At 46.6% G+C, this 20,387-nt stretch overlaps 1 protein-coding gene across 1 annotated transcript in view; it reads left to right on the forward strand.

The window, feature by feature from the left end:
• Positions 1–9,441: 9,441 nt before the first annotated feature.
• STX12 (syntaxin 12) overlaps positions 9,442–20,387 on the forward strand; it is a 190,939-nt gene continuing 179,993 nt past the window's right edge. Inside the window, exon 1 of the mRNA XM_060205654.1 lies at positions 9,442–9,451. The gene's annotated coding sequence lies outside the window, so the exon portion shown is untranslated. The remainder of the gene's footprint in view (positions 9,452–20,387) is intronic.

The raw sequence follows: 20,387 nt of genomic DNA on the forward strand, positions 1-20,387 counted from the left end.
GTGGTTTAAAAGCCTCTTTCTTTTTTTTCTTCCCTGTAGGATATGGGAGCCTGAGGGCTTTTAAACTATCAATAGGCTTCTTAGCTTAATCACTGACTCCTGACCAAGAGATAAAGCAGGGTGTGGCAGAGATAATCCAGTGGTTATGCAAAGAGACTTTCACAGCCCCTCAGCTATGCCACCAAGGTATAGGTCTTCTCCTGAGTTTCCTGGTTAGATCTCTGTCCCCTGGTGTCCCTCCCTGTCACTGCTCCAGATTCTGAGGGCAGTAGCAATGGAGACTCAGAGTTGCACTTGGTGAGTCCCTGGGGAGTCCTCTCCTCCCTTCAGCTGTCCCCTTGTTGGTGGAGCAGACTGGAGGTGGTGTCTCAACTGATAAACTGCTGAACTGTTAGCAGTCACTTAATCTCTCCTTAGGCCCCTCTCTCCTCTCTGTCACCAGCCACATGAGTTTGTACTCACTGGTGATTTACTGGGTTCCTGTGGTCATTCTAGTCCTATCTTGTTTGGGTCCCAGGTGGTCTCCTTTGGTATTCCTAGTTGATCCGGGAGATGAGAGGAGAGGAGAGCAGAGGAGAGGAGAGGAGAGAAATTGACCTGCTGCTCTGCCTCCTGAAGTTCCCTGGTGTCTCTTCTTAAAAGGAAAACAATTTCATCTGATTCAAGATATACCCTTATGACATCATTTCACCTTGGTTACTTCTGTAAGGACCCTCTCCCCAGATGAAGTCACACTGTGGGTAAGGAATTCAGCATATGAATTTGGGGAAAACATAAACTAGTTCATAGCAGATTCTATAAACATTAGTTGAACAGTTTCACTTTATTTTATTCATTCATTCATTTTATTATTATCACTAGGGTTATCGCTGGTACTCAGGTGCCTGCATGGTGAATCCACTGCTCCTGGCAGCCTTTTTTTATTTTTTCATTCACTCATTCATTTTGAAATGGCAGAAATAAATTGAGAGGGCAGGAGGGACAGAGCAGGAGAGAAAGAAAGACACCTGCAGCCCTACTTCACTGCTTCTGAAATTTCCCTCCCCTTCAGATGGGAACTGGGAGACTTCAACCCAGCCTTTGCACGCTGTAATGTGTGCAGTCAAATGAGAGTGCACAGCCCCCCTATTTTTTAAGATTTTATTTATTTATTTTGAGAGAGATTGGAAGACAGTGTTTGAGAGTCCAACACTTTACCCACTGTTACCTCCTGGGCTGCACAGTTAAACAGTTTTAAAGGACAGAATGTTTACATTGGGTACCACTCTTCTTTGCCTCAGCGATTTTGGGGACCTCTGACTCGGTATTTGAAAAGGGGATTTGCATAGAAAGTTCTGATGGACACCACAAAACCTCTGGCAAGCTAATACAGTGTGCTATTCTTTTTTTTTTTCTTGTGATGACTTCTAAGTTTATCTACTCCTTCACTATGAAGCATTACTGCCATAAATGTGGCAAAATCTCTTTTCAATGGACAGTTCAGCAAACTACAGGTCAAATATGCCCCCTCTGCAGGTTTTTGAGTAGCTCATGAGCTAAGAATGGTTTTTATGTTTTCAAATGGCTCAAAGAAATCAAAGGAAGAATAGTATTGCATGACATATGAAAATGATGTTAAATGCAAATTTCAACGTCCATAAATAAAGTTGTATTGAAACACAGTCACGCTCCATTTACTTACTGCATTCGGCTGCTTTCATGTTATAATGGTCAATCTGATTAGTTGCAACAGAGACTGTATGATCTGTAAAGACAAGAATATTTACTCTCTGGTCCTTCACAGAAAGTTTGACAAGCCCTGTACTCTTCCTAATTCCAAGTTATAAAAGATACAGGGTATAGGGAGTCAGGCAGTAGCGCAGCGGGTTAAGCACACGTGGTGCAAAGCTCAAGTACTGGCATAAGGATCCCGGTTCCAGCCCCCGGCTCCCCACCTGCAGGGGAGTCGCTTCACAGGCAGTGAAGCAGGTCTGCAGGTGTCTATCTTTCTCTCCCCCTCTCTGTCTTCCCCTCCTCTCTCCATTTCTCTCTGTCCTATCCAACAACGATGACAACAATAATATCTACAACAATAAAAAACAACAATAATAAAAAACAACAAAGGGCAACAAGGGAATAAATAAATTAATTTAAAAAAAGATATAGGGTTTAAAGGAATAAGGTAAACAACATTGAAAGATAAACTTTAGGCTCATCCACAATGTATAACATTCTGTAAGACAACTGGCCTGGTCGCTTTAAAAAGTTAGTTTTTTTCTAAAGGGAACTAATAAATAAAACTAAAAAGAAAACTTCTAAAGTATAAGATAAATGAGTGGAGGGTCCAAATACTGGCACATTACAGTGCACAAGGACCCAGGTTCAAGCCTCAGGTTCCCACCTGCAGGGGGAAAGCTTCACAAGTGGTGAAGTAGGGCTACAGGTCCCTACCTACCTATCTACCTATCTATCTATCTATCTACCTGTCTTTTTTTTTCTTTCAGGATTATCACTGGGACTTGGTGCCAACACTACAAATCCACTGTTCCTGTGGCCATTTTCTCCATTTTATTGGCTAGGACAGAGAGAAATTGAGAGAGGAGGGGAAGATAGAGAAGGCGAGAGAAAGATGGGCACCTGCAGACCTGCTTCACCGCCTGTGAAGTGGCCTCCCTGAATGTGGGGAGCCAAGGGCTTGAACCAGGATCCTTGTGTGGGCCCTTGTGCTTTGTACTATATGCATTTAACCCAGGGCACTACCGCCTAACCCCCACAGGTGTCTATCTCTCTCCCTCTCTATCTCCCTCTCCCCTCTCAATTTCTCTGTCTCTATCCAATAATAAATAAATAAAAATATTGAGAAAGAAACAAGCAAAGAAAGAAAAGAAAAGGGAGTCGGGCTGTAGCGCAGCGGGTTAAGCGCAGGTGGCGCAAAGCACAAGGACCGGCATAAGGATCCCGGTTCGAACCCCGGCTCCCCACCTGCAGGGGAGTCGCTTCACAGGCGGTGAAGCAGGTCTGCAGGTGTCTATCTTTCTCTCCCCCTCTCTGTCTTCCCCTCCCTCTCTCCATTTCTCTCTGTCCTATCCAACGACAACAACAATAATAACTACAACAATAAAACAACAAGGGCAACAAAAGGGAATAAATAAATAAATAAAATAAATAAAAAAATAAAATAAAATAAATTAAAAAAAAGAAAGAAAAGAAAAATGAATGAATACCAGAAGAGAAGTGGAAAGGAATGTGGACGAAACAAGTAAAAAGGACAAACTTTATGGAGATGGATGGAAACTAAAATTTTGTTGTTGGATATAAGGTAAGTGAGCTGAAAAATTACTTACATGATGTTATAAACCAATAATACTGAAGTGAAAGAATTAAGCAAGATGGTGGGGAGGGAGCAGACTTTTATTTAGTTATTTATTTATTTTGCCTCTAGGGTTATTGCTGGGGCTCCGTGCCTGCACTATGAATCCACTGCTCCTAGAGGCCATTTTTCCCATTTATTATTGCCTTTGTTGTTATTATTATTGTTGTCATTGCTGTTGTTGTTGGATAGGACAGAGAAATCGAGAGAGATGGGGAGACAGAGAGGAAGAGAGAAAGACAGACACCTGCAGACCTGCTTCACCACCTGTGAAGCGACCCCCCTGCAGGTGGGGAGCTGGGGGCTTGAACTGGGATCCTTATGCTGGTTCTTGCGCTTTACACCATGTTTTCTTAACCTGCTGCACTACCGTTGGGGGGGCAGACTTTTATATTCAGAGATCAAAGAGCAACTCAAGAGCTGGCACAGTGGGTAGATAATTAGATTTGCATGCATGAGGTCCTGAGTTTGATCCCTGACACTGCATATGCCAGAGTGATGCTCTGGTTCTCTCTCTCATAAATAGGTAAATCATTTTTCCCCCTTCCAGGGCTTTATTGGGGCTTGTCTGTATGATTCCACCACTCTGGGTGGACCTTTTTTCTTTTTCTCTTTCTTTCTTTTGTTTTCTCCTTTCCCGATAGACTGCAAGAGTCAAGGAAGGAGGAAGAAAGCAATAGAAAGAGGAAAGACACCACGGCATTGCTCACAGTTTATGAAGATGTACAATTCCCCTCTGTCTGGTATTCACATGTGGTAGCTAGGGGCTCGAACTTAGATCCTCAAGTATGATAAAGTGTATACTCTACCAAGTGAGCTACTTCTTGAACCTTAAACAAATCTGGTTTTTATTGTTGTTGTTTTTTAGAGAAGACTAGCAAGATAGCTTGCCTGGATAGTGTTCTTGCTTTGTCTGGTTGGAAACAAGAATGAAAGAAGGAATCGACTTTGTCAGGGGGCAAGAATGACTTTGCAGGGTCAGGAGTGTCTCAGCATATGCAGAAGGATAAAGAGGAAATTGCTTGCAGGTGAAATCCTTGACAGAACCCCACTCTGGGTCCTGGGATGACTTTCATGCTACTGCCACCACCCTCCAGGCCCATCTAGCAGATCTCTTCCTAATGGGTGGATGCTGGGGCAGGAAGATTTCCAGTTCTTGAGCTAGAAGAGTTAAAATCAGAACAACCCAGCAGCAGAATGGCTGGTCCCAGGAGGCTAGGGGTGAGCAAGCAGTGGGATCACATGGCCTGGTCTTGTGTATGGGCAGAGGGCAGGCTCTGTAGTGATGCAAATACCAGATGGCTCACCACCAAGTTTTGCCCAAAGGTCTCCCCCTCCGCAACTGGCAGCTTCTCTCTCCTCTCTGCACAAGCTCAACCTTCTAGACAGCAGTTTTTCTTCCTTTCTCTGAACCTTGAGCACTTCTTGTCTGTGCTACTAGGAAGACTTTGGCATGCTCTACCTTTAAAGAGAAAATAAGTCCTCACTTGAGTCAGAGGCTGGACCTCTAGCCAGCTGTGTGACCTTGAGCAAGAACCTGCCTGTCTCTGGGCCTGTTTCCCAAACTGTACAAGGACAGAGTGGGATATGATGCCCTAGAAAGCCTGTTTGGTCTCCAGGTATATTTCTTGGAGTCTGCTCCCCTTGTCCTTTATAAGAGAAAAAGAGAGAGGGGCCAGAGCACAACTCAGCTCTGGCTTGTGGTGGTGTGGGGAACCGAACCTGGAGTTTTGTAGCCTCAGGTATGAAGTTCTTTTTGCATGATCACTATGTTCTCTCCCACTCCCCCTACTTAGAAGACAGTGTTATAGAAACAGAGGCCTGCCTGCCAGAATACCCAGAACAGACATGGTGCATCTCCCCACAATGCAGGGGCTTGAGTTGGTGCTATTGGTAATGCTTGACCTTCCCTTTGCAGTTGACAAACTGTATTTTCTTGGGCAAGTGACTTAACTACTCTAGGCTTTAGTTCCACATCAATAAAACCAGCACAGTAATCTCTGTCTCCCAGGATGAGGCATAAAGGGTTTGAAAGCACCATTAGCAGATGTACAAGAAGCCGTGGGGAGGTGGAGAGGGAAATCTGATCTTGAGTTTCAGCATCTCTCCCTCCACTATTTCAGACCCTGGTCCCATAATTCTCATAAGCTGACTGGTGCCAAGAAATGGTAAATGTTTCATGTCTGTTTCTAAAGAAGCCTGACACATAGTAGCCTCTACCAACTATTTGTTAGATGATTTATTCTATCACCACTATCTCACTTGCATTTTGGAACAAATTGACAAAGGGCAAGATAAGAGTTTTGATATCTGTTTCAGTGGTGAAACCACCACTGTTCAGAGAGAGAAAGTGATTTGCCTAAAGTTATCACAGCACAGCTGGGATTGGGACCTAGTTTCTTCTTCTTGCAGAGCCCATAATGAATATCTCCATGTTGCAGTGACCCTGGGGTCAGAAACATGCTAGGCTCTGCCTACACTCATCCTTACACAAGGGGACCAGGTGAGCGGCTCTTGGACAAACACATAACAGGGCAGGCAGAGACCTATGGTCTCCCGAGAGATCTAGCTCTGTTCTCCAATGACCCGGAGCCATTGCTAGGTCACTGTGTTCCTTGGCAGAGACAACTTGGCTGTGGCCTGACTGCCCTTTCATCAACACACTTACGAAGCCATGTGCCAGGTGTCTCAAAGCAACACAGTAGGGCACCTGGCTTGGTACTGGGGGGTGACTGTAGCACTGCCTCTGGGAGGCTGATCTAGCCAGGGAGCCCATGGCAATTTCAGTTGCCAGGTCAAGGTGTCCCATCCCCAGGGCCTGGATGCCCCATAAGCTTTGGGGACTAGTACCATGTGTCTGATCAGTGGGGCTCGCATCCTGGGCATGGGGGAGGGTTTCTGCTGGAGAAGGAGTCTTCTGGTGTGGGAGCGCTCTGAGGAAGCTGGCGGATCATCCCACAGCCTCCTTCCACACTGGGTGTGGACTGTATCCTCCAATGATGTCAGGGAGCCACTCCAGGCCCAGGAGGATATGAGAACCAGCAGGAGCCTGACTGAGGACATTCTGTGCCTGGAATTCATTTTTGCCTCAGGACAGGACAGGGCATTATAGAGGTGCTGAGGTGTCACTGAAGGGGCTAGAGGATTTTCACTGGGGTGGAGAGCTCCAGTGGGAGTGAGAGCTAGAGAATGAAAGTGAGGCACAGTGTGTCAAGGGTGTCGATATGTTTCAGAGCGACTGGAGTGCTGAAGCTGCTGCACATGTTTTAAAGTGCAGCTTCACTGCAGGGGCCTGGAGTCTTTCAGAGATGATTGGAATGTTGCAGAATGGGGAGGGGGTGGAGGGTAGAGAATTTCACTGAAGGTGGGACTTTCCAAAGGTGTATGACAGGGAGTATCTCCAAGCACATTCTTAGAGGGAAAACTGGAATATTACTGAGGAGGTTGAAGTCTTCTGGGGGAAGGCTGGGTTATTTAAGAGGGAATAGGAGTATGTCAGAGGGTCTGGAGCCTTTTACAGAGAGGGCTGGAGTGTTTCAGAGTGAGAACAGTGTTGGAGGTTGCTCAGAGAGCTCCCTTCAGCCTTGTGTCTGCAGTCCAAGGATTCCAAGCGAGTCCAATCTCATTCTTTTGCCTTGCCATCACCATCAGCTAAGCCCCAAACAATCCTTCAGTGTGGGCTACAAGATGATGATGGTGACCACTGCCTTGGGGGCCAGTCTCTGCCATCAAAAGGAAGCCAGTTTTTTTCTATATATATATATGTATATGTATATGTATATATATATTCCCTTTTGTTGCCTTTATTGTTTTTCATTGTTGTTGTAGTTATTATTGTTGTTGTTATTGATATTGTCATTCTTAGATAGGACAGAGAGATGGAGAGAGGAGGGGAAGACAAAGAGGGGGAGAGAAGATAGACACCTGCAGAGCCTGTGAAGCAACTTCCCTGCAGGTGGGAAGCTGGGGTCTTGAACTAGGATCCTTATGCTGGTCCTTGCACTTTACGCCACCTGCTCTTAACCCACTGTGCTACCACCCGACTCCCTATTGTTAAATATTTTAATATATATAATAGTTATTCATTTATTTATTTGTGAGAGCACTGATCAGCTCTGGCTTGTGGTGGTACTGATTGAACTTGGGATCTCAGAGTCTCAGGTATGAAAATCTTTTTGGATAACCATTATGCTGTCTCCCCCTGCCTGAGAAACCAGTTCTCCTTCATTATTCTATCTGAGCATAGGAGCTTCCAGGCTAGGGTTGAGTCAATTTTTTTCTATTCTTCTGTCTTTGGATATGAATCCCTTCCCTGGATTAGCAGCCTTCTTCCAAGAGTGAGACTCCCATTCTAGACAAAGAGCTTTGCTGGACACAGCCTTCTCTGCCTCCAGAAATCTTTGCAGTCCAGCTGTGGTCCCTCCTGCTTTGGTAGAAGGCTTGATGATTTCCTGAATATGAGATTCTGTGTTGGGGTGGGAGAGACTGCTCTGCTTCAGAGGCCTCGTCATGTAACCTGTGAGATCTGAGGTCCTTGGGGGCCGGATGTTCTCAGTGCTGCGAAGGGTGTTAGCAGGTGGTGGAAGGAAGAACCTGCGTCAACTCTGGGTAGCCTTGGGCCCCCAGAGCACAATGTCTGTTTGCTCATGTAGTTTAGCTATCTACCGAGTTGTCAAGTTTGAACAGTACCAGCTAGAATGAGCCAACTACTTCCACTGCTGTTCCACCACCTTCAGGGCGAATGGCCCCAGGAACTCACTGGGCAGAGGACAGAGCTCCCAACACCCTCTCTGCCAGAACACCAAACCACCCCTGCACATACGTCCCTGTGCTCCCACCTCCTATGCCCACGCCCTAGCTTCACACCCTGTGCAATGAGGTGGCACAATGCTGTGGTTTCTCAGTGTCAGGGGCCAGAGTCTTGCCAATTGGGTCATGCCTTCAGAAAACTGGAAACACAGCTCTTCAGCCCAAGGTGCAGTGCCATGTCCTGTGGGACCTTTAGCCAGCCTTGTGGGAAATGGTAGGAAGGGGTCTTCAGGCTCTTGGAGCTTTACAGCCATAGGCACAGCCACCAGCATAAGCCAAGCTACACTGCAAAGAGGGCTCCCTGCCTCCTTGCTCCATCTTCTTCTTGCTGGGGAAGAGATTCTTCCTCAGTCTCAGGTGGGCTAGCATTAGTGTTGCTCCACATAAGGACTCAGCACCTCCAGTTTGCCATCTGTCCTCTTCCTGCCTCCTTATAAGCAACCACCATGCTACTTTCTTACAAAAATTTACTTTTTTATTGCCACCAAGCTGGGGCTTGGTGCCTATATAACAAATCCACTGCTCCCAGTTGTGTGTGTGTGTGTGTGTGTGTGTGTGTGTGTGTGTGTGTGTGTGTGTGTGTGTGTTAAGGGAAGCAGAGGGAAACTGAGAGGGAGGGAGAGAGGGAAAGAGACACCTGCATCACTGTACCACCACTGGTAAAGATTCCTCCAAAGGTGAGGACCAGGGGATTGAACCCTGATCCTTGCACATGATAACATGTGTACTTTACACCACCCAGCCTTGCTACCTTTTTTCTTAAAGATTTATTTATTAGAAAAAGAAGCAGAAGAAACTAGAGCACCACTGGAGCATGTAATGCTGGGGACTGAACTTAGGAAGTCACACTTTAGAACCTAACACCACATCCACTATGCCACTATGCCACTATGCCACCTCCTGGACCACAACCGCCTTGCTACTTAATCTCTTTTTTCCATATTTATTTACTTGTTTTCCCTTTTGTGGCCCTTGTTGTTTTTTTATTGTTGTTGTTATTGATGTTGTTGTTAGATAGGACAGAGAGAATGGAGAGAGGAAGGGAAGACAGAAAGGGGGAGTGAAAGATAGACACCTGCAGACCTGCTTCACCACCTGTGAAGCGACTCTCCTGCAAGTGGGGAGCGGGGGACTCGAACCGAGATCCTTATTCCAGTCCTTGTGCTTCATGCCACCTGCACTTAACCCACTGCACTACACCCAACTCCTTCTACTTAATCTTTTGATCCCCTGTTCAAAAGAAGACAGAGTCAAAGGAAAAAGGGTTTCCCCAAGGTTATACTGGTCGGGTCTGGAAAGAGTCAGATTGTCAGCAGGCCCTGCAGTCTCAACCTCAAGTCCTTCCTCTTCCCTCCACCCTTTTATGTTTTAGTCCTCACCCTAACTCCTGTCTTCTTCCTGATAGGACTAGAGTGAGTATATATTTTCCCAAGGTCATCCAAGAGAATGCCACAGAGGGGTTTTCTGCCCTATCTTGCCCCAAGAACCCATTGCTTGCACTTTATTAATGTTTCTATATCTGCCTTTCCCAATGGACCTTGGAGAGACCAACTCACAGTAGGCATCTCTCAGTAATTAAATTAAAAAATAAGGGCCAGCAAGATAGCTCACTTGGATAGTGCACTTGCTTTGTCATGGGCATGAGAATGGCCTCCAACGCACTGAGGGAAGCTTTGGTCCTGTGGTGACTTTCTCTTCATCTCTCTGTCTGTTTTTTTTTTTATCTGAAAAAGTCAGCTTGGAGCAGTGAAGCCCTGATGATGATGATGATAACAACAACAACAACAATAATGGACACTTTGGAATATGTACAATGAGCAAAGTATAGTGTTAAGGGTATTACATGCATTAGCACTTTTAATCTTCACACTGACCATATGACAGAGTCTAGTATCTTTCTTTTCTTTATTTTATTTATTTATTTATTTATTTATTTAATTTTTTCCCTTTTGTTGCCCTTGTATTTTTATTGTTGTTGTAGTTATTATTGTTGTTGATGATGTTGTTAGATGGGACAGAGAGAAATGGAGAGAGAAGGGGAAGACAAAGTGGGGGAAAGAAAGATAGACACCTGCAGACCTGCTTCACTGCCTGTGAAGCAACTCCCCTGCAGGTGGGGAGCCGGGGGCTCGAACCATTATCCTTGAGCTGGCCCTTGTGCTTTGCGCCGCCTGTGCTTAACCGCAGTGCTACCGCCCGACTCCCGTATCTTTCTTTTATAGACAGGGAAAGGAAGCTTTAGAGAAGATAAAAGTTGGACATTTGACACATAGTAGGACTTCCTGATATCTATTCTGCACTGGCAGAGTGAATGGATGGCCAGAGAAAGTCAAAGCAAGATGGTTAAGGTCACAGGTTTTCCTCTCTCCCCTCATCCAGGTTCATTAATTGTCACTGCTGTGTTCACCATACCTTGTACCTGACCCCCTACTACCTGACGGGTCACAATCCTGGAGATTCTCAGAGTCGAATAAAGGAGAAATAAAGCAGCTGGTGAGTGTGACTGACTAAAGACTCCATGGTGAGGGCCCACCCCCAAGTCCCTGACAACCGACAAAAATGACAGGGAAAAGGTCTGCTCAGCTGCACTCAGGGGCTCCAGAGAGCTAAGAAGCAACTCGCTGTATGGAGACTGCTGTTAGTTAGACTGCAGAAGGAACGCACTGGCAGAAGGGCAACCAGGCTGGATTTTCATACCAGAATCAGAAAGTGACACAGTGGTTCCTGCCCCCCACCCCATTGCTCCACAGGCTGAGTCCTGGGAAAGGAGGGAGCCAGAGCCAGGCAACAGTAGTTCCCACAGTTTCTGCACAGGGGAGCCATTGTTTGCCACAGGAGACGCAGTACATCTCCAGGTCAACAGCCAAATATAAAGGCCAGTTGGTCAGTCAAAGGGACATTTGGGAGGAAAAGGTATCCCTGAAATACTGTCACATGGGTGGTGTTTCTAGGAGGGCCTGGGAGATAGCTCAGCCTGGTAGAACAGCAATGTGCATGCCTGAGACCCCAGTGTCTGCAGGTTCAATCCGTGGCACCACTTTATGCCAGAGTTGAGCAGTGCACCAGTGTACTCTCACTCTCTCTCTGTCTCATTCCCTCCCTCCATCTTTCCCTCATCCCACCCTCCTCCCTCTTCTTTCACAAGTAAGTAAATAAATCTAAAAAAAAGTGGGGTGGTGCCTGGTGGTGCATGGATTGATTGCATGGATTACCCTGTACAAGGACCTAGATTCAAGCCCTGGTTCCCATCTACAGGAGGGAAGTTTCATGAGCAGCTGAAGCAGTGCCTCAGGTGTCTTTCTTTCTATCTCCCCTTTCCCCTCTCAATTTCTCTTTGTGCTATCAAATTTAAAAAAAAAGGAAAAATAGAGAGTGTGCAGATAGTCACAGAAAGGGAAAAAAGGCAAGGGAATTCTCTCTGTGTGCTAGACACATGCTAAACACTTTACATGTGACATTTCATCTCATCTCATCTTGTATATCTCATTCATTCAATAAATATTTGCTTGCTGGGCCAAACTCTGTATAAGAGATTGTGGTGGTTCCTGTGAGCAAGACAGATATGGTTTCTCTCCACTTGGAAGTAGGAGGAGACCATCAGTAGCTATGTCAACGGTGACACATGCTCAAAGAGGAGTAAAGCATAGAAGGAGATGGAGTGTGGTGGCAATGGGGAATCAGAGCAACATTTTTTTTTAACCTTTGAAATTTTTTTTAGGTGCAAGAAGGGCTCTCTGCAGAGGTGACATTTAGCAAAGACCTGCCTGAATAAAGCAAAGGAACAGTCAGTGCACAGGCCCTGCAGTGGGAGGGTGTCTGGCAGGCTCTCGGGACAGCAAGGCTGCTTAGAGGCCCAAAGAGAGTGACTTAGCCGGAGATGAACCACCAGTGGGGGAGGAAGCATTCACACTCAGGTGGCATTTGTCAGTCACAGCCAAGCCATGTGAATTTTACTCCTTGTGACTGAAAGCCACTGAGCAGAAGAGTAATACTGTTGGTGTTTTTAAAATAATATTTAAATTAATTTTTAAATGGATAGTGTATCCATATGGTTCAAAAGAAAAAAAATATATATATACATATGAAGCCTGCAAAAATGCAAAGGCTCTGCAAAGTCTTGCTCCCATCTGTCCCTCATCTCCCTGCTCCCTCCCTTCTACCAACCACACATATTAGTTTCTTGGTTGTCCTTCCAAGATTTCATTATGTAAATACAACCATATATTTAGTTAACATTTATATAGCACTTGCGATGTGTCAGACCTAAAGCATTTTAAACCCTTTAAAGGATTAATTCATTTAATCCTTATAACCCAAACTTGGGAAGTAAGAACAATTATTCTTTTTTTTTTAATTTTTATTGTCTTTATTTATTTATTTATTGGATAGAGACAACCAGAAATTGAAAGGGAAGAGGGTGATAGAGAAAGAGAGATACAGACACTTACAACACTGCTTCACCACTCATGAAGCCTTCCCCCCTGCAGGTGGGGACTGGGGGCTTGAACCCAAGTCCTTGTACATTATAACATGTGTGCTCAACCAGGTGTGCCACCACCCTGTCCCCAAGAACATTATTCTCATTTCTATGGACAAGGAAACTAGGACACAGAAAGGCTGAGTAACTTGCCCAAGATGGCACAGTTTCTATGTAATTCTATTAGTTTCTTAAGACTGCCAAAACAAATTACCACAAGCCAGATAGTTTCAAACAAATTTATTTGAATGTACTGGGAGGTGACACAGTGGGTAGTGTTAGACTCACAAACATGGAATCCTGATCTTAACCCCTGGCATTGAATGTGCCAGAGTTATGCTCTGGTTCTCTCTCTTTCTTTCTCATTAATAAATACATATCCAAAAAAAAAAAAGAGGGGAGGAAGGAAAGGAGAAGGAAAAGGAAGGGAAGGGGAGGGGAGGGAAGGGGAGGGAGGGGGAGGGGAGGGGGGAGGGAAGGGGAGGGGACAGAAGGGAAGGGGAAGGGAAGGGGAGAGGAGGGGACGGAAGGGAAGGGAAAGGGAAGGGGAGGGAAGGGGAGGGGACGGAAGGGAAGGGGAAGGGAAGGGGAGGGGAGGGGACGGAAGGGAAGGGGAAGGGAAGGGGAGGGGAGGGGACGGAAGGGAAGGGGAAGGGAAGGGGAGGGGAGGGGACGGAAGGGAAAGGGAAGGAGAGAGAAGGGGAGGGAAGGGAAGAGCAGGGAAAGAAGAGAGGAAGGGAGGGAAGCAGCTAGGTGGTGGCGCACCTGGTTAAGTGCACACATCACAGTGCACAAGGACATAGGTTCAAGCCCTGGGCCTCCACCTGCTGGGGAGAAACTTCAGGAGTGGTGAAGCAGGGCTGCAGGTATCTTTCTGTCTCTCTCAGTCTCTATCTCACCCTCCACTCTCAATTTCTCTGTCTCTATCAAAATAAATAAATAAATACCTTTATAAAAGAGAGAGGGGAAGGGAAGGGAAGGGAAGGGAAGGGGAGGGGAGGGAAGGGAAGGGAAGGGAAGGGAAGGGAAGGGAAGGGAAGGGAAGGGAAGGGAAGGGAAGGGAAGGGGAGAGTTCATTCAGTCCTAGAGACTAGAAATCTAAATTTTAGGTGTCCTCAGAATTCATTCCTCCTTGAAGGCATTGGGGAAGATTTGTTCCAGGCTCGCTCTTGGCTCTGGGTGTTTGCTAACATTCTTTGCCCTTACTTTTTTTGATAGATCCATTACTCTAGTCTCAGCTCCTATCTTTATGTGGCATTTTCTGATGTTTGTCTGTCTCTGTATCCAAATTTTCTTCTTATAAGGATATCAGTCATAATCAAATTTAGGGCCAACTGTACTCTGGTGTGACTACATCTTAATTTGATTATATCTGTCATGACCCAGTTTCCAAATAAGATTGCATTCACAGATTCCAAGTGGACATTATTTTTATTTCATATGAAAAGAAAGACACCACAGTATTACTCCACTCATGTTGTGATGTTTCCACATGGTACTGAGTCTTGAATTCATAGTTCTGCACCTGGTAAAGTATGCAGCCTACCAAGTGAACTACTATATCCTGGCTGTTTTCTCAGGCAAATCTTATAGTATGGTGTTTTCCCATGAGAGGGGGAGAGAGACAGACAGACAGAGAGAGAGAGAGAGGCTGTTTCACTTCATCAATTCTTTAAAATTACTCTAAACTTTTGAGTCATGGTTTGACTTTTCCCACTATGAGGTTATGGGTTTGTCCATGTTTTCCTCTAGTGCTTTTATGGTTGTATTTTGATTCTGACAGCTTGTTTGGAGGTTCTAGCCTGGGAGCACAGCTACTTGTATAACCTCGACCGAAGACCGGTCCGTCTCTATTCAGGGAAGGCCGTCCTCTTCGACCGAGCACACAGCTTCAGGAGGGACGCACATGGAGTGGTGAGGGAGGAAAGGGACACCCGCCTGGCCAGCCAGATCAGCCTGATCAACCCTGCTGATCAGTAAGATGTCACAGCCAGATCGCCCTCACATCTGTATGTTGATTTTGAAAACATTAAAATCTTTGACCTCTTCAGAGCTTTCTTTGGTGGTACAGATCTACTTTTTTCCATGCTGGCTACCCAGTTGGTTACCTAAGTATCTCTGATGGGACAGTTTAAGAATTTAAATTCTTCACTTTATTAAACATTCATTTCTCAAAGACAATTGGGTTTGTTTCTGAACTTTCTATTCTAGTCCTTTAGTCAGCTTATCTCTTCTTGAATCCAAATAGTTTCTTTACTTATTGAGACTTTCATTATAATTATTATTATCTACTAGTAGTTTAGTACTGCCCTTTCCTTTTTCTTTTCTTGTTCTTTCTTTCTATTTTTTTATTTTTCTGTGGTACCAGGGTTATAGCTGGGGGTCAGTGCTTGCACAACGTCACCCCTTCCAGATACCATTTTTCCCCCCTAATCTCTAGAGAGCAGATTAGAGACAGAGAGAGGTAGAGAGAGGGAGAGAAACAGAGAGGAGAGACAGTTACAGTACTACCTTGCTGCTTGTGAAGCTACCCCACTGCAGGTGAGGACCAGGGCCTTAAACCTGGGTCCTAAAGCATGATAACATGTACATTTCTCTACTAGATAATCTGTCAAGTAGCCACTGTCTTCTTTTCCTTAACACACACATACAGACACACACACACACACACACACACACACACACACACTATTGTTGTTGTTCCAAGGAGATAGCACAGTATAATTTCTTGCCTGCAGCCCCAGAGAGCCCATGCTCAGTCCCTAGCACCACCATAAGCCAGAGTGTGCTCTCTCCCTCACACACACACAGAGACACACAGAGAAACAGACACACACACATTTTTTTTTATTAGAGAGAGACCAGGGAATTTACTGGTCTGTCATATTAATCATATTCAGTGCCTGGGATTGAACCTAGGGCCTCGTGTATGCAAGTCCTGTGCTCTACCCACTGAGTCACTTCCTTAGTTACTAGTCTTTTCTTTTTTTCATAGGTCCCAGGTATATTCTTTTAAATTTTCTTTTTTTTAATTATTTATTTATTTTTCCTTTTGTTGCCCTTGTTTTTTGTTGCTGTTGTAGTTATTGTTGTTGCTATTGATGTAGTCGTTGTTGGATAGGACAGAGGGAAATGGAGAGAGGAGGGGAAGACAGAGAGAGGCAAACAAAGATAGACACCTGCAGACCTGCTTCACTGCCTGTGAAGCGACTCCCCTGCAGGTGGGGAGCCAGGGATCCTGAACTGGGATCCTTATGCCGGTCCTTGTGCTCTGCGCCACGTGCGGTGCTACCACCTGACTCCCATTTTTTAATTTTCTTCATTTATTGAATAGAGACAGCCAGAAATCAAGAGGGTGATAGAGAGGAAGAGAGACAGAGAGACACCTGCAGCACTGCTTCACCACTCGCAAAGCTTTCCACCTGCAGGTGGGGGCAGGGGGCTCAAACCCAGGTCCTTGTGCATTGTAATACGTGTGCTCAACCAGGTGTGCCACCACCCAGCCCCTATTCTCTTATATCTCTCTCTCTCTCTTTTCCTGGAGGATGGGGAGCCTCAGAAGGGTTTGCATTTTCTTTTTTCTTTTTTGCCTCCAGTATTATTGCTATGGATTGGTGCCTGCACTATGAATCCACTGCTCCTGGAGACCATTTTTTCCCATTTTGTTGCCCTTGTTGTTGTCATTATTGTTGTTGTTGTTGGATAGGACAAAGATAAATTGAGAGAGGAGGGGAAGACAGGGAGGGGAAGAGAAAAATAGACACCTGCAGACCTGCTTCACCCCTTGTGAAGCAACCCCCTGCAGGTGGGGAGCAGGGGGATTGAACTGGGATCTTTATACTGGTCCTTGTGCTTTGCACCATGTGCGCTTAACCCACTGCACTACTGGCCTGACCTCCAGGGTTTGCATCCTTATAGGAAAACAAACAGTAAACTATATACTATAGAGTATAGATGAGGGGTATATAGCACAGAGGAGGGGGGGGAAAAGGCAGGTAAGAGGACAGCTGGTTAGCAGGAAGTGTTGTTTAGATGGGTAGCCAAGGCAAGCCCCTAGATGGAGTAGAGATACCTGAGGGAAGCAAAGGAGGTCACAGGGACACCAGGAGGAGAACATTCCTAGCAGAATCAAGGGTAAAAGCAAAGGCCTGAGGCAGGAGCATGCTTGGCATGTTGAAAAACAGCAAAGCAGCCAATGCAGCTGGAATGGAGTGTTCAGAAGGGAGAGTGGGAGGCAATGAGGTAGATCAAGCAGGCCTCACAGGTCATAGCAAGGACACCGGCTTTTCCTTTGAGGCGAGGAGCCATGGGAGGGGGCTGAGTAGAAGAGTGACATGCTCTGACCTCCCTTGTCACAGGATGGCTCAGGCTGCAGTGTGGAGAGCAGACTGTACCAGTGATGGCAGCAGCAGGAAGAGCAATAGGATTTGGGACGGGTGAATGAACTGTAACTTGCTCTCTGTGCCTGTCTCCCCCACTGAACTGCATGAGCTTTGCAAGGACAGGCGCAGAGCTCTATTCTGTAATATATGCACAGAGTAGGCACAGAGTACACTTGAGGAAGGGAAGGAGGATAAACAGTAGGAGGTAAGAGAGGCAGCTTCCCCTGGGAATGGCTCTGCAAAGGCCACAGGCAGTAGTGGAAATGGATATGAAGAGGGAGCTGAGTCCCCAGCAGAAACAGAAGCTGAGAGAGGCTGACACAGGGGAAGCTGCCCTCTCCCCAGCTCAGTGCCCACTCAACTCAGGATCAGTGACCCCCATCAAAGACCAGACCATACGCAGTTTGTGTTGGAACTTTGCCAACTTGGGTGATGCTAGAAGGAAAACCCTTTTTTTTTTCCTTTTCTTTCTTTTTTTTTCTTTTTGTTTGTGTTTATTTACTGGACAGAGACAGAAAGAAATCCAGGGGAAGGGAGGGATAAAGAGACACCTATAGCACTGCTTCATAGCTCACAAAGCTTTTCCCCTGCCCGTGGGGAGTGGGGGCTCACACCTGGGTCCTTGTACATTGTAATATGTAGACCCAACAGAGGTGCACCACTGCTCATGCCTAGAGGACCCTATTTTTTAAGGTGAGATTGTTGAGGGGTAAGCTGATTGGTCTGGGAGAAAGAAGAGTAGCTTTTCTGAATTCTGGCACACTGAAGCCTGGGGAAGGGATAATTTACCCCCTTTAGAGATGATGAATTGAGGTCCTAAGCAGGAAATGTACCTACCCAAGGTCACACAGCAATAGCCTGCTTGTGGGGGCTTTATGTCCAGTGGGCAGCTCTTGGCCTAATTTGGGTCTGAGTCCATCTGCACTTTTGAGAAGTGTAGCCAAGAGCAAAAAGGAGGAATGACTCCTGGTGTCCAGCCAGCCCTTAGCTGCTGCCCAGGCACAGCTGTGAGGTCCCATTGTGGGGAATATGGTGATGGAAATAGGAGCCATGGGAACCTTCAGGCCCCCATGATTCTGTGACTGGAATGACCATGGAGAGGCGTAGGTAGACAAGAAGCACCAAGGTAGAGGGACAGAGGAAAGAGGTTGTGATTTGAAGATGGACCTGGCTTTGCTGCTATTTCACTGTGTGACCTTAAGTGAAGAACATCCAACCCAGAAGGTTCAGTTTGTGCCTCTGGCAACTGGGAGCAGTGCCTACTGCATTATAGGCCAGGCTCGAGGACTGAAGAAGGCACTAGGAGTCCAGCACCATCTAAAAGCGCTTCCTTCCTGGCCTCGCCCCCCCCTCCCCCACAGGTTAGGTTGCTAGTATCCCAGCCCCATCAAAGGCTGGTCAGTGGTTCCTAGGTGAAGCAAACTTGAGCTGTGATGATGTTTCGAGCCCTAGGTATACAAGTGTGTTCAGGCCATCTGGGGGTGCCTAGGCCCTAAGTGAGCCTAGCTTGACAGGTGGGCAGGCACTGGCACTGCTGCATCAAGCAAACACCTCACACAAACGACTTCTCACTCTGAACCTCATTTCAGAGTATTGTATGGGGATGGGTGGGAATTGAAGGCCTTCTAATGGACTGGTGGAGTATTGTTTGGGGTACCCCTTCAGGAGTGTTAGGGTCTCCCTGCAGGCCCTAATACCCCTACAGAATTAGGGATTCTTGTTATACTGCTTTCAGAATGGATGAAGAAGCTCAAGAAGTGATACAGAAGGCTCCAAAGGGGTGGGAAGGTGGAATATGGGTACAGAGGCAGGAAGAAAGAGAATGAGGATTCAGGAACGGAGAAAGCATGGTGTTCCAGGAGGCAGGGTGTAGCTTCAGGCTCATCACTCATCTAAGATCTTTTTTTTCTTTTATTTATTGAATTATAGACAGAGAAGCAAAGAGTGAGAGACCACAGCACTAAAGCTTCTTTCAGTGCAGTGGTAGCTGGGCTCGAAACTGGGTTGCACATATGGCAAAGCAGTGCTCTGAAAACAGTGAGGTGTTTTTTTTTTGTTTTTTTTTTTACCACCTAATAATAAATTTTAGCTACCAGGACCTGGGACTAGAACCATTGCTTCCTAGGGTGGGAAGTGAGACACCCTCCCCAAAGGCCAGATAAAACTGTTTCAGAGGTGTCCGCAGTAGCACAGAGGGTTAAGGGCATGTGGCGCAAAGCCCAAGGACTGGTGTAAGGATCCTGGTTCGAGCCCCCAGCTCCCCACCTGCAGGGGACTTGCTTCACAGGCGGTGAAGCAGGTCTGCAGGTGTCTTTCTCTCCCCCTCTCTGTCTTCCCCTCCTCTCTCCATTTTCTCTGTCCTATCCAACGACAGCAACAACAACAATAATAATAACCACAACATTGATAAAACAACAAGGGCAACAAAGGGGAAAAAATGGTCTCCAGGAGCAGTGGATTCGAGGTGCAGTCACCGAGCCCCGGCAATAATCCTGGAGGCAAAGAAAAAAAAAAAACTGTTTCAGGCCACAGAGCAAGCAGCAGTAGGATCCAGGTCAGGGAGAAGCTAATATTCACCCACCGAGGCCCTAGTATGTACCTGTCCAGTGCTGGACACTTTATATCCTATCATTTATTGCAGATACCTCTTCATTTTGCAGATGAGCAGACTGAGGTCCAGAAAGCACGACTCCAGTTCAGGGTCATATAGAGCTAGGGCTGGAAACTAGGTCAGCACAAGCCTCCTCCCACAGTTTTTTTTGGGCCTGAGATTGGGGTGGGGGGAGGAGGCGAAGCGTGTCCACGAGAGTGAGGGGGGAAGGGAGGGCTGCGTTTCTGGGACTTTCCTCGCTGAGGTCAGAGCCTGAAATAACCGTTCTTTGCTGAGCACCCCAGGCTTGATCACACAGTCTGCTGCAGGGTGCAGTTCGGCCGCAGTGTGCGTTCCCTCCTCTGTCCTATCTCCCAGCAGAATGGCAAGAGTCCAGCTGGGCGCTGGGAGCTTCTAGAACAAGCCTCCCAGAGATAAGATGCGTTGCAGCTGTCGCTGCTGGGGCTGCTACACCAGCTCGCGGTTGTCTAGGTGGCCACGTTCAAGGGCTCTAGAGCCTTCCACTCCCGCGGCGAAGACTCCCGACGGCGGTGGGTGTGGCCGCCTCCAGCGCCCGCCAATCGGAAGTCAGAAGCCTGCATAGCCACGCCTCTCAAACGTCACTCAACAGGCCTCGGAAGCCCCGCCCAGTGCCTTGCCTGGGACAGGCTCTGGGGGGTGGGCACTAGGTGGGGGCTTTCAAAAGGTGAAAATAACTCCCGTGTGGGTTACGTGTAGCATAACTGTCTTGGAGAAATTTCGTTAGGGTGAATAGGTTTG

Source organism: Erinaceus europaeus, chromosome 13 (assembly GCF_950295315.1).
Source record: "Erinaceus europaeus chromosome 13, mEriEur2.1, whole genome shotgun sequence".
NCBI lineage: Eukaryota > Metazoa > Chordata > Mammalia > Eulipotyphla > Erinaceidae > Erinaceus > Erinaceus europaeus.